At 34.9% G+C, this 13,405-nt stretch overlaps 1 long non-coding RNA gene across 22 annotated transcripts in view; it reads right to left on the bottom strand.

Annotated features, from left to right (window-relative positions):
• The window catches only part of LOC103350144 (uncharacterized), a 95,030-nt gene extending 81,977 nt beyond the window's left edge, over positions 1–13,053 (bottom strand). For all 22 annotated transcript variants that reach the window (XR_016237257.1, XR_016237251.1, XR_016237265.1 and 19 more), the window contains exons 1-2: positions 12,877–13,053; positions 224–558 (exon numbers count right to left, since the gene is read on the bottom strand). This is a non-coding gene — a long non-coding RNA (uncharacterized LOC103350144). The remainder of the gene's footprint in view (positions 1–223; positions 559–12,876) is intronic.
• Between the last annotated feature and the right edge of the window lie 352 nt (positions 13,054–13,405).

The following is a 13,405-nucleotide window of genomic DNA, read 5'->3' as shown; positions in this document are numbered from 1 at the left end:
GGTATAAGATATGTGCTGATAAAAAGACATGGATGTTTCTGTTAGATTACTGCTACTCAATGATGATCTAAAATATGCAAAATTAACTTCAAATGGAAAAGAAAGATAAAATTTAGGGAAATTTTGCTAATGGCAACACAGAATTACTGAGATAGACAATAGCAGATGATTATGTTTCTTTTTTTTTAAGGATTTATTTTATTTATTTGAAAAACAGAGTTACCGAGAGAGGTAGAGACACAGAGAGAGGTCTTCCATCTGCTGATTCACTCCTCAGATGGCTGCAATGGCTGGAGCTGTGCCGATCCAAAGCCAGGAGCCAGGAGCTTCTTCCAGGTCTCCCACATGGGTACAGGGGCCCAAGGACTTGGGCCATCTTCTACTGCTTTCCCAGGCCATCAGCAGAGAGCTGGATCGGAAGACAAGCAGCCAGGACTAGAACCGGCACCCATATAGGATGCCGTCGCTTCAGGCCAGGGCTTTAACCTGCTGCACCACAGTGCCTGCCCCAAGATTGTGTTACTTAAATGGCTAGAGATTTGACATCTGACATGAATTCTAGAAAGAGAAAACAGAAAAAGATACGCGAAAAATTATCAAGTAAGTATAGGAATAAGTGAATTAAATAGGATTAACATGAAAAATTATCATTAAATTTTCATAATCAAAAAAATGAAGGAAAAAGCCTCAAAGTTTGCAGAGAGAAAAAAAGAAGACAGTTCTCATACTGTTCCCATATAACCAGGATATTCTCAGAAATATTGGAGCTAGAAGACAAAAAGTAATGATTTCAGAATCCTAATATGAAATTAGAATTCTCTTTCAAAATTCATCAATACACTGTGAAGAAGCAATAAAGATGTTATCAGATATTCAATTCCTCAAAAACTTTACCATTGCTTTACTTTTCCTGTGCACTTTATCAGGAATCTACCACACGGAAATTTAAACAAGAAAAAAACAAAGCAGAAGATCACAAGATGGAGAGGTCAGCATGAAAAACACACAATAATGACTGAACAGAAAAATTCCAGGACAAAGCCTCTCTGGTTGACCAAAAGAATGGCTCATTTACATTGAGTAGGAAAATGTGAAGTTTCAGGAATAAGAGTTCTACAAATAAATTCAAGTGATACATTATATAAGACATATGTACATTTCAAAAATTGTACTTAACTGCTACTAGAATTAATAGGATGAACTGATTACTATAGAATTAACTATGCCAGCAAAATTCAGCAATTTTTATTTTATTTTTTTTTTGACAGGCAGGAGTGGACAGTGAGAGAGAGAGACAGAGAGAAAGGTCTTCCTTTTGCCGTTGGTTCACCCTCCAATGGCTGCCACGGCCGGCGCGCTGCAACCAGCGCACTGCGCTGATCCGATGGCAGGAGCCAGGTACTTATCCTGGTCTCCCATGGGGTGCAGGGCCCAAGGACTTGGGCCATCCTCCACTGCACTCCCGGGCCACAAATTCAGCAATTTTTAACAATAGAAACTCTACCAATCATATAGGAAACCAAAAATAATAAGCCACGCGTACCAGCTGTGCATTATTTGTATATATTTAAAATAGTATGAACATTAAGTAACTATTTAAATTAAAGGCTACATTAGGACAACAGATGAGGGAAAAAAATCCAGGATGGGAATAGCAGTATAAGAGAAATAAGTCTCTATCTACCGCAATGGCATAAAATTCTGCCCTTTGGAGAGCAGCCAATGCAGGTGAGAGGAATGCAGCCAAGATTATTCCTTTATGTGTACCTGAAGCATATATTATTTCTATAAATATATCTTCAATATGCAACTACTCATTTATTTCAGTGCCTGTATACATGGGTGTGGCTAGCTCTCCATGTGTTGATGAAGACTGGAAATACGTTTTTCATATTTTCACAGTAGACATACTTGAACGTATTTAAAATTCATAATTTATTAGTAATCAGACCAAAGATACATAAAATTGTATCAAAGATTACACCTAGAAAACACATATATGGACACATACTTGCACATACATAGTTGTACACATCATGTGCAATTAAATTCATGCAAGATTTCATTGCTGTTGCTTTAACCTTGTTATCCAACAAGTTAACTACCAGTTGACAGTAGTAAATGAGTAGAGAATTATTGGTAATTTAATGGCTATTTTAAGTTTCCAGTGTTTGCACCTTTTGTATTGATAGTAGATAGAGGAGTGGTGATTAAATATAGTGACTTTTTAAAATAGAAGTAAAAATTTTAGCTTTAAAATTGTATGAGTTTGGGCCGGCGCCATGGCTCAATAGGCTAATCCTCCGCCTAGCGGCACCTGCACACTGGGTTCTAGTCCCGGTCGGGGCACCGGATTCTGTCCTGGTTGCTCCTCTTCCAGTCCAGCTCTCTGCTGTGGCCAGGGAGTGCAGTGGAGGATGGCCCAAGTCCTTGGGCCCTGCACCCTCATGGGATTCCAGGAGAGGCACCTGGCTCCTGGCTTCGGATCAGCACAGTGCGCTGGCCGCAGCGGCCATTGGGGAGCGAACCAACTGCAAAGGAAGACCTTTCGCTCTGTCTCTCTCACTGTCCACTTTGCCTGTAAAAAAAAAAAAAAAAAGTATGAATTTTATAAATATGCTAATATATTCTATCAATCTTTAGAATATGGAGAATTTTCAACATTACAGAATATTTTTTCATGTCCTATTCCAGTTAATTTTCACTCTCCCAAAGGCAAACACTATTCTCATTTAGAAAAGGGGAGGGCATGGTTTTGATTGTCATGCTAAAGAAAGGAATCAGTACATACTCTTTTACATCTAATTTCTTTCATTCAAACAATTAGGGTCAAATTAGCCAAAGGTGTTGTATGCAACAGATAAAGAAATATTCTGCTCTGATTCCTCTTCAAAGAAGAGTTCCCTCTTCAGCTTCAAAATCTGGTTATGATAGCCTAGGAATTCTTCAGGATCCACCTCTGTTTTTAGTCACAGTTTTACTTTCGTTGTAAGCAACCTCCAATAAATGACACATCAAGGCAGAAGTTAGGCGAGGTCAGGCTTCAGGAGTTCTCCAGTCTTTACGAAGCTGTCTCGGTATAAGAGCCTTAGTATTTATTTATGCTTAGTGCATCGCTTCTTTTCCTGGTCATCTTCACGCTGAATTTTCCTATTGAGGTATCAGGGACCGTCAGCACTACGTGACACCATAAGGGATACTGACCAATCACAGCCACTGTTCCTCTTCTCTTCCTGTGTTACTCTTGTCAGTCCGTTTTGAACTGCTCTAACTACCATGGACCGTAATAACAGATATCTAATAGTTCTAGAAGCTGAGATGTCCAAGATCAGGGTTCTGGCATGTAGTTGGAGCCTCTCAATGTTTCCTCAGATAACAGGAAGCAGAAGAACAAAAAAGAGTAATCCCATTGCTGCAAATCCTGAAGGGCGGGCGTCATCAATTTATTCATGAGGGTAGAGATCTCAGAACTAGACTAGGTTCCACCTGCTAGCACTATCTCACCGGGGAGTGTTCCCAACACCCATATTTTCAGATACTCGATAGTCACATTACTCTTTGCTCTCCTAATCCTCAATATTTGTTTCCTAGGAGACCTAACCTCTGAGATCAGATATACTAATAGTTGATCAATACTTGTGATTGTGATTGCAAGAACATATCATCATGTTTCCATGTTCTTGAAATTTGGGGTGTTATTTGTAATTTTTGGTTGTTAATGAGTACAGTTACTCTAAGCATTCAAGCTTATGTCTCTTTTAATGGACTTAAGTGTTTAATACTTTTAGGAGCAGAATTGCTCGACATATGGTAGCCACACATTTAATTCATGCAGAACTGCTATTTTTTAAGTCATTGCGTAATTTTACATTTCCACCAGCAATTTGGGAATGTCCGAGTTGCACTATAATCTCATCAAATTGGTTGTTGAGAATACAAATTTTAGCTATTCTAGTTGATGTACAGTGACATTATATGATTTTTGATTTGTAAATTTCTTTTTTTTTATATAACTTTTTCATGTGTTTGTTCATCACTTTGTATTTTTTTGTGAAATGTTTTCTGTAACCTTTGCATTCTCTGTTGGGTTGTTTGTCTTATCATTGACTTGTATATATAAATCTTGTACAGATTTTTATTGTGTGTATATTGTCTCCTTGTGTGTAGCTTACTTACTCATTTTTTCTTACAGGTCTCTTTTCTCAGATTTAAAAAAATGTTGAAAATATTTTGTCATTGTTTTTCATTAAAGATTATAGTTTCTGGTGGACTCTTGAAGAAATGTTGCTGACCCACTGGTTGCAAAGATACTCTCCTATACTTTCTTCTACAAGAAGCTTTACAGTTTTGGCTTTTACTTTTAGCTTGTGATCCCTCTCAAATGGATTTTTGTTTATGAAGAGAGGTGGTGTCTTGATATAATTTTTTCTAAAAATTTATCTATTTTCGTCAGTAACACTTGTTGAGAAAATTTTTCTTTCTCTGGTAACTTGCTTTCTCACCTTTACCAAAACCCAATTTTGGTCTGTTTTTGGACTCTACACAACTCCTCTGACCTATTTGCCTATCCTTAAACCTATACCACAATGCCTTATTACTGTAACTTCATAGCAAGCCTTGGAACCAAAAAGTGTTAAGTCTTCCAACTATATTTTTCTTTCAAAAAATATTTTGACTATTCTAGATCATTTGCATTTCCACATGAATCTTAGAATCAGCTTGTCGATTTCTATACAGAAGTAGTTATTAATTGCTAGTGCCTGTATGATTGTGGGGATGAAATTGAGAGAAATTAGTATCTTGATTATAGTGTACCTTCCAGTTTGTGAGTATGGCATATCTCTTCATTTATTTAGGTTTCTAATTCTTCCAAATGACATTTTGTAATTTTAAGTACAGACGTCTTCCCTGTATTCTGTCGAATTTACTCCCAAATGTTTTATGATTCTGATGCTATTGCAAATGCTACTTCTCAAATTTAATTTTCTAAATTTATGCTGCAAGTATATGGAAATATAATTGTTGGAATATTGCCTTGCTAAATTCACTTTTTATTTCTGGTAGTTTTATTGTAGAATTCTTAAAATTTTATGTGTAAAATAGCAGCATGGTATTTGTAAAAAAAAAAAAAAGATAATTTAATTCCAGTGCATTATTGAACAAAGTATAGCAGTTGGTATTTTTGCTTTGTCCTTTATCTTAGAGGAGAAACACTTAGTATTTTAATATTATAATATATATGTGATATTAGCTGAAATTTTTCAAAGAATGCTTTTACCAGCTGCAGGAAATTTGTAATTTGTGGAAGTCATTTTAAAACAAAAATTAGGTTACTATATTTGGTTAAATATATTTCTATTTATTAATAGATTTGATGAGATATAATCCACATACAGAAAATTCACCATTTTAAAGTATATGGCTCTATAGGTTTTAGTATATTTATGACATTGTGCCTTCAATCATCTTGGCTTTCTAATTTTAGAATATTTTCATAACCCTTGTTGGAAATCCTGTCCTCATTTAAAGTCATTGCTTCAACTAGGACTTCTAATACAATATTTATCTTTGAACTAGACACAAATTTTTAAAAAATATTTTGTTTATTTACTTTTATTTGAAAAGCAGATATATGGAGAGAGAGTGACATAGACAGATATTGAAAGAACTTCCCTTCACAGTTCACTTCCCAAAACCCTTAGTAGTTGGGGCTGGGTCAGGCCAAAATCAGGAGCCAAGAACTCACTCCTGAAATTTAAAGACAAATGTATACATAATTTTTTTTTTTTAAATCAGGTATACCATATACTTTTGTGTATAGATGTTTCTAAATGTTATTTGTACTAAATTATAACCCTTATATAATAATATACCCTTCTCTTCTCATATTGTGATTTTTGTCTTAATTTTGAAGTTACATGATATTAGTATATCTATCCCTGCTTTCTTTGTGTTTGTATTTCCCTAGTTTATATTTAATTTTTAAATTTCCCAAATATTTTTCTGATGCATATTTTTATATCACAAAGTTGTGTTTGCTATGTGACCCTTTTAAAAATTATTTGATCTTAATAAAGATTTATTTTTATTAAAAATGAAATAAAATATTTAAAATTGGAAAAAACTATCAAAAATTTAAAAACTTGGAAATTACACATTTTTATGGGGTCTCATGCACTGCTTCATTATATCTATATGTTACATAATGGATCACCAGAATAGAACATTTTGCATTCCTTGCAATGATGAGGAATGATAGGCCTGCAAAATCATTTGGTATGACCCTGCCACGGCAACCACAGGTGGGTTTGAATAAATTTACCATGAGAAGGCTAATTTTTTTAAAGATTTATTTTATTGTTTTTCAAAGGCAGAGTTACAGAGAGAAGAGGGGAAGAGACAGAGAAAGAAGTCTTCTATCCACTGGTTCACTCCCCAAATGGCTGCAGCAGCTGAGGCTGGGCAGTCCAAAGCCAAGAGCCAGGGGCTTTATCCAGTCTCCCATATGGGTGCAGGGACACAGGGACTTGGGCCTTCTTCTGCTGCTTTTCTCAGGGCATTAGAAGGAAACTGGACTGGCTGCCATATTGGATGTTGTCATTACGGATGGTGGCTTTACCCTCTATGTCACAATAGCAGCTCCAAGAAGGCTAATTTTTAAGTCGATAATTTTGTAGGGGCCACAAATAATGCTATAAATATCCAAATGGCTCTTGGCAGTAAAAAGCTTCCCTACTACTGCAATATCCAAAATTGAATGTTTTAGTTTTTATTTTCTTTTTATATAAAACCATATGGTACATTAACATATGTAGTTACCTTACTGTGGAATAGAATCCCAGAACTTCTTATCCTAGTGTAGCTATAACTTAGTATTATTAATTAATTTTTGTATCCATGAATCAATTAATTAGCATTCATTAATCAATATTTTAGGGAAACCCATTGTAAACATGAAAAAATAACAACTTTTTAAAAAATTTAAAAAGAAATTATGCTGTTTATTATTAATGCTTCTGACATCAAGCATAGGCACACGGCATGGTCAACTGTCGATAAAATATGTGAAATAAGTGAGTGAATGTACTTGTGAGTCAACCCCTGAGCAGGCCATGAAAGCACAAGTAGGTTTGATGAGGAACCCACTTAAATGCTCTCGATCACCACTCCTGTCACATGCTCCTCTCTCCTTTAAGTAAGACATTAAAACTGACTTTGTGTATTATACTCACTGATATTCATTATCTCATCTTTCATTAACTCATAGAGATTAGAATTCTGGTGCCAGAAAGCAAGTGTAGTTGATAACTCACTCACTGGAAACAGTTTTCTTGTTCTGAACCCCACAAACTTGAAGTGGTCTCTGTGGAATGAAAACATTCTTGATTACAGATCAAAATTAAATAAGAGTTGATTTTTTACTGTAAACGTGAGTCTTTCTGTTATGAAGAAATGGGAGAGAAGACAACAAATCAGAGAATATAAGCATGATGTTCCAATTCTCATTAGAACTTTTAGACAACAGCAATGAGTTAAATCTTGAATCAGAACATTTGCACTTGACCCTCAGCATTGATTCACTCACAGTACACTACATATTTCAGTTGACTATAGGATTTTGGTGATGAATGATTTTCAGCCAGGGAATGGAATCCTGTGATTCTGAAATGGTTGACTCACTATGAAATGAGAACAAGTCAAAAACCATCTGGAACAGGATGTGACATATCTTATCCGTCTTCTGAGATACAAAGAACCAAGCAGTGTTTTATTATACTAGGAAACATCTTTTCTTCCGTCTATAGATGATAATGCCCTCAGTCAAGAATTTCCTTTTTATTCCCTATACTTTGATAGAGAAGATATTTTCTACAGAGAAATATAAAGTCCGATATTTCTTGGTAAAATAAATTGGCAGCCATTGGCAGTGAAATATAATCACTGTGAAGCCAATGAACAGTTTCAAGGGGGCCGTTTGATGGTCTTCTTGTAGAACACTAAATATTTAATTGGAAAAGTGAGTCTCTTAGGGAAGGATCACTAATTACTCCTGTCTCTGTAACCCCTTTGAAATGTGTGGCTCAGAGGAAACAAACTTGAATTTCCCCAAATACTGAAAATTTATTATTATTAATTCTTACCTTTGATTATCTGCTATATGATAACACTATGAAATTTTTCTTGTTTTGTGTTATTTGGATACTTTGTTTACAAAAGGGAAAAAGGAAAAGGATATGGTGAATATATGTTTTCATTCTTCCTTATTGCTTTTCAATCCTTAAGTGTTTAGTATTTCCATGAAAGTGTTTGTAATGAGAAAATTATGGGAATGTTGGATACAAGACATGGATGACTTTTTAGTATCTGTTTATTTGTATAACTTTGTTTTGGGGGATGACAAATGTAGTGTGTCTCAGGTTGTTTTCTAAGGTTTAAAATATGTAAAACAACAAAACTAATGAAAACCTTTCTGTTTGTTTTCTGCCACCCAAGGAATCAGGGCACTGTGTGGAGAGGACTTCTCTGTAGGTGTTGAGCAGATCAGAGTGATCCAGACATGCTGTTTATTTCAGTAATATGTTGCTACTACTGCTTTATTCAGTGAACACTTTTACAGAATTGTAGGCAATAAAAAGAAAGAAATTCTCTCGATATAATGTTTAAATAAGTACCTCAAATTCTATGGTGCCTATTTGGTCTTGAAAATATTTTCCCATGTTTTCTTTAGATTGTGCCTAAGTGGAAGTCAAATAAGTTCTAAAGTTATTATTATGTATGCATTGATGTACACATGAAGCTATTAACACAGGCATCTTTGACAGGGCAAGCTTGGAGTGACTTCCCTGAAGTTGTTATCCTGAACTGTCTGATTTTCCTCTTCCCTTTTTGTTGAACACATCTTTTTAGAAAAAGGGTGTAATGCAGAAGGAGCCACAAAACATTTTGATTTTGCTCCTTTGTGTGTCATATCAGCCAAACTATTTAACTTAAAAAAATGAGGAAAAATAATGCTTGTAGGCTACAAATATATGCCAAGTTTATACCAACATCACATATTTTATTACTGATTTATAAATCTCTCAAAAAGGATAGAAATGTTGACACATTAATAATGCTAACATAATGAATTCTGCATTCTTCAAGAAAAAATACAGGAAAGAAATAAAATGGACAATGATAATCTAAGGAAATAGAAATTTCTTAATAAAGCACATGAGCTATTTTGTTTTCATAAAGATTTTTACTTTCTATATTTGTTTCATGAAAAAAACTTACTACAGATTATTTTATATTAACAATGAACATCTAATATTTTACTATTATTTCAAAGAAATTTAAAATTAAAATGATATTTAAACAAATAAGTGGTAGTTTTCATGCTATCATGAAATGCTTTCTTCTTTTGCAGGTTTTTATGTGTTAATTGTAAATTCTGTAAACTAATGTTTTAAAAAGAAAGCAAAAATATTAAATATAAACAAGATTATTCCTCAGTTTTTTAATCCATCTGGTAAAATATCAAATACATTTAAAATGATCATTTCCGATATTTCTATTGTTAAAGAAAAAATAGATATAATTGTAACATACCAGAAAGCGAATTTGAGAGTCTGTACTACCAATCCTAAAATTCATGCATATAATCTCAATCATTACACTATACAGACTTATCATAAGTTTTAAGTTAATGATTTGGTTAAATGTTTATAAATTGATATTATGTGCATATCATCTTAAAATTATAAGAAATTATGTGAACAACAGAGAAGACATTAACTTTATTATGGTGCACAGGTATCTAGAATGTTGAGTAAATTTAAAGAAAAATTTCTCAAAGATATTCAATAAACTGAGGGAGCTAGTATAAAGTTAACTAAAATATAAACATAAATAGAAAAAATAATATAGATACAGATATAACAGGATATAAAAAATTTAAATCTCTTCCAGTCACTGATATAAAACACATAGGCATTTGCCAAGTCATCATATGCACATTTACAAAGTAAATTTTTTAGAATCACTTTAAGGATTTTGAATTTCCTTAGCCACTTTAAGACTTCAAGATAGCAGATGAGCAAGTATTCAAATGAAGATAGTTTTTTGTAAAGGCTGTGTTTTGAGTCCAATCTTCTCTGTTGCCCCGGATTAAAAGAATTTCTTGTCCTTTTTCATCAAACCAGTTGATAGTGGTCTTCTACAGAGTTTTAAGAGAGCTTTTATGTATTCCTCTACAACTAGGTATGACAAATTCTAATCTAACTCCCACCTTACACACGTGTGATGGAAGTGGACTAACCAATTGCATGGGTTGCTGAACTGATGAAGAACTACTCTGATGAGAAGGATTTGCAAACCTAGACATAGCTGAGACAATAATCAATGAGTGATTGGTGACAAGATAAGAGCAACCAGGAGTAGATGCTTATAACTGTTTCAACTCTTGTTTTATTGGACAGCCAGCAGAGATGCTTCAGTGATAGCAAACTGGGAGTTAAACACCTGCAGGCTGCGAAGAATGAGTACTAAATGAGCACCCTCACCATCCACGGGAGTCAAAGGAACTGCCATCAGTATCCTGCCCCAAATTTATGAAATTAAATAATTTCTCTGAGATACCTTTTGTATGCTAATTATCTGCAACTGCAATTAGTGAAAATTTAAATAATCAGTTTGGAGAATAGTAAACTGCATACAGAGATCTTTTATAGCTTTGCCATCAGAGAGACCTAAATTCAAGTCCAGTTCTACCCATGATTAAAATGAGTAATATTTGACAAATTAATTAACCTCTTGAAACTACAGCTTTATCATCCATTTTGTAAAGGGATAATAATGCTACCTAACTCCCAGAGTTAGAGTGAGGATTAAGTGTGATAATGAATGTAAAACATTTAATCCAGTGTCTTGTAAGTAGTAAATGCTCAGTAAATCTTAATTACATTATTATCATTATATTCCTTGTCATGCAGAGGAAAACATCAGGGGCAATCATCATGGCAAATAGTACTGAGCATCTTTCCTCACCTATATCAAGGGGATAGAGATGACCTCATCATGCTTAAAGTAGCCTTGTAAACCAAAGCCATTTAAAAGCCGAATTTTAATATTTTTGAAAATCTGAACATGCATGTCTTAATTAAAATTGCCGAGTTTCCCGAAAATGTTCTAGTAGGGAAAAAGCCAACAATGAGAAATAAACCTCTACTCTTTCTTGGATTGCCAGCAATAAGTGGAAATTCCACAAAATATCTATGTCCCCACTGGGAGTATTTCCATAAACAACATCCGTTATTTATTCTCAGGACAATTTGTAACCTGCTGGAAAACGATACAAGGGCTCTCCTGCTCTTTTTTGTATTATCTGACTCAGGCACATAAAGTTCATCACCACACCATTTGCACTCTGTTCCTGCCAGTGTCACAAATGGTTTCAGCAGCAGGAAGCTCACAAATGTTGATTGTAATTAAACAAAGCAACTTTACTCTCAGGCATAGGAAGAAGTGCTTTTCACCATGTGAGCACTTAGCCTAGAGCTCAAGATTTTAAAGATTAAACTAAAAGTATGTGCATTGTTCTTGGGAAGGAGAGCCAGTGGCCTGCAGTGAGTCTCCATGATTGTAAGTTGTAGGTGCATGACTTTGAATCCCTGATCTATAATTTACTGAGCAGTCATACTCCTTTCATGTTTCAATACTCGACTTCGCAAATCTGATTTCCTTTCCACCAATCCCTCTGGTTCATTTTCTCCAACTATGTGGTGTGGGCCCCCTGCAGGAAGCCTGATACCACCCTCCTGCTGCTCTGTCCACCTGTTTAGAATTTACATCCAAATTTCATCTAAAACATACCATTTTCCCCCTGGAGAATAGCGAGTTAATATATTTACAAATTCCAGATGAATTAGATACATTTGAGGGCTTTACAGTTTCAGATTTTGCAAAGTAGTCTTTGATGCAGCTGGCAGTCTCCACTTTTAGATTAAAATCAAAACAGAACCCCCACCCAATAAAAGCCAAACAAAACAAGGCACAAAAAGAATTCCTTCTATGCACATTTTGTGAATATTTTACCCCTCTAACCATGGCATTCAACATGCCAGTTCCAGACACAAATGATTATATGCATTTTAGGTTAGCTTTTTCTTAATAAAAACAGACAGAATTTCTTTTTCATGGGAATTATGCACTATTTCTGAAGTGCTGGGCTACCTGGCTCCTCAGGCAACTCTCCATCTATCAGAGCTCGGAGCTCAACTTCCTTCTTCCTTCTTCCTAGTAAATTGCATTAGCATAGATTACTTTGCAGTGAACATTGTATGGGCTTATTTAATCAATGTCAGCAGAGTCTTCATACTTGTAAGCTTATTCATGAGTTTCTCTTTGCTGTTTCTTAAAATATTTTCAATTGAGGGACATGAATAAGGGTTCTGGTGGTAAAGAGCTTCTCTAATTTAATATGCTCCTGCTAGAAAACTCGAGCTTCTGGAGATAATTCTGAAGAACAGATGTCTGCCTTCCAAAGTGGAAAATACGCATCTGCTTCCTAAATGTCAAAACAATGATAGTAAAGTTATAGCAGGCGCTTGTGAAGGATTGAGTGGGTGTTCCAAAGCCAGATAGCTGGGCCTTCCTGGTAGACACCTGAGACATGTGCCACAAAGCATACACATTATCCTAGCCGCACACACCTGCAGTTTCAAAAGAAGGAGAGAAAAAAAGAGACCAAGAAAGAGTCAGATTGGAAGAAATTGCACTATCTATGGTATAGTAACTTAGTTGCTGGTCTGGCTATTAGAAGTTTGAGATGCCAGCATGACTATCTCTTTAAATATTTCAACAGCATTTCTTTCTTTTATGCTATATTGGACTTACCTGGAATCATTTAGTCACAGTTTCCTATCTCTCCATCGGCACAGGTTTTGGTTTCTGTTACCTGTGGATCAGTTTGTTTTCTTCCAAATGCCTGCATTTACGGAATGTGGTCAGGAACTGACTGGGTTCAGAATAAACTAGGTTGATTATTTCTTCCTGTGCAGTCAGTACACAAGCCTACAGGAAGGAAAGAACACGTTTTTCCCCCTTAAAATAGTGTTTTCACTGTTATACAACAGAGAACAAATAAAAAGGTCAGCTGGAGTGTCAATATTTTCTATACAGAATGCTAGACATTTTAATGTAATTAAGTGCTAGAATTAATGTGTTAATCCTTATATTTTCCCTTGTCCATTCAAGAGATGCATCTCTAATTAAATTTCCCTTTGGCTACACTAATGAAAAGAATATCATCTAAAACTCTAGCTATAGTCAGCATGTGTGGGCAGTAGTGATAAGGCTGGGTAATTGCAGGATTAATAATTGGCTTTTTATTGAGGCTGAAAGCTATACACTGTATAGAAACTCA

The sequence above is a fragment of the Oryctolagus cuniculus genome, chromosome 7, assembly GCF_051225735.1.
Source record: "Oryctolagus cuniculus isolate XC-2025 breed Fujian yellow rabbit chromosome 7, ASM5122573v1, whole genome shotgun sequence".
Classification (NCBI taxonomy): Eukaryota; Metazoa; Chordata; class Mammalia; order Lagomorpha; family Leporidae; genus Oryctolagus; species Oryctolagus cuniculus.
The sequence above is the reverse complement of the archived record's forward strand: the minus strand, read 5'-3'. Positions and strand labels throughout refer to the sequence as shown.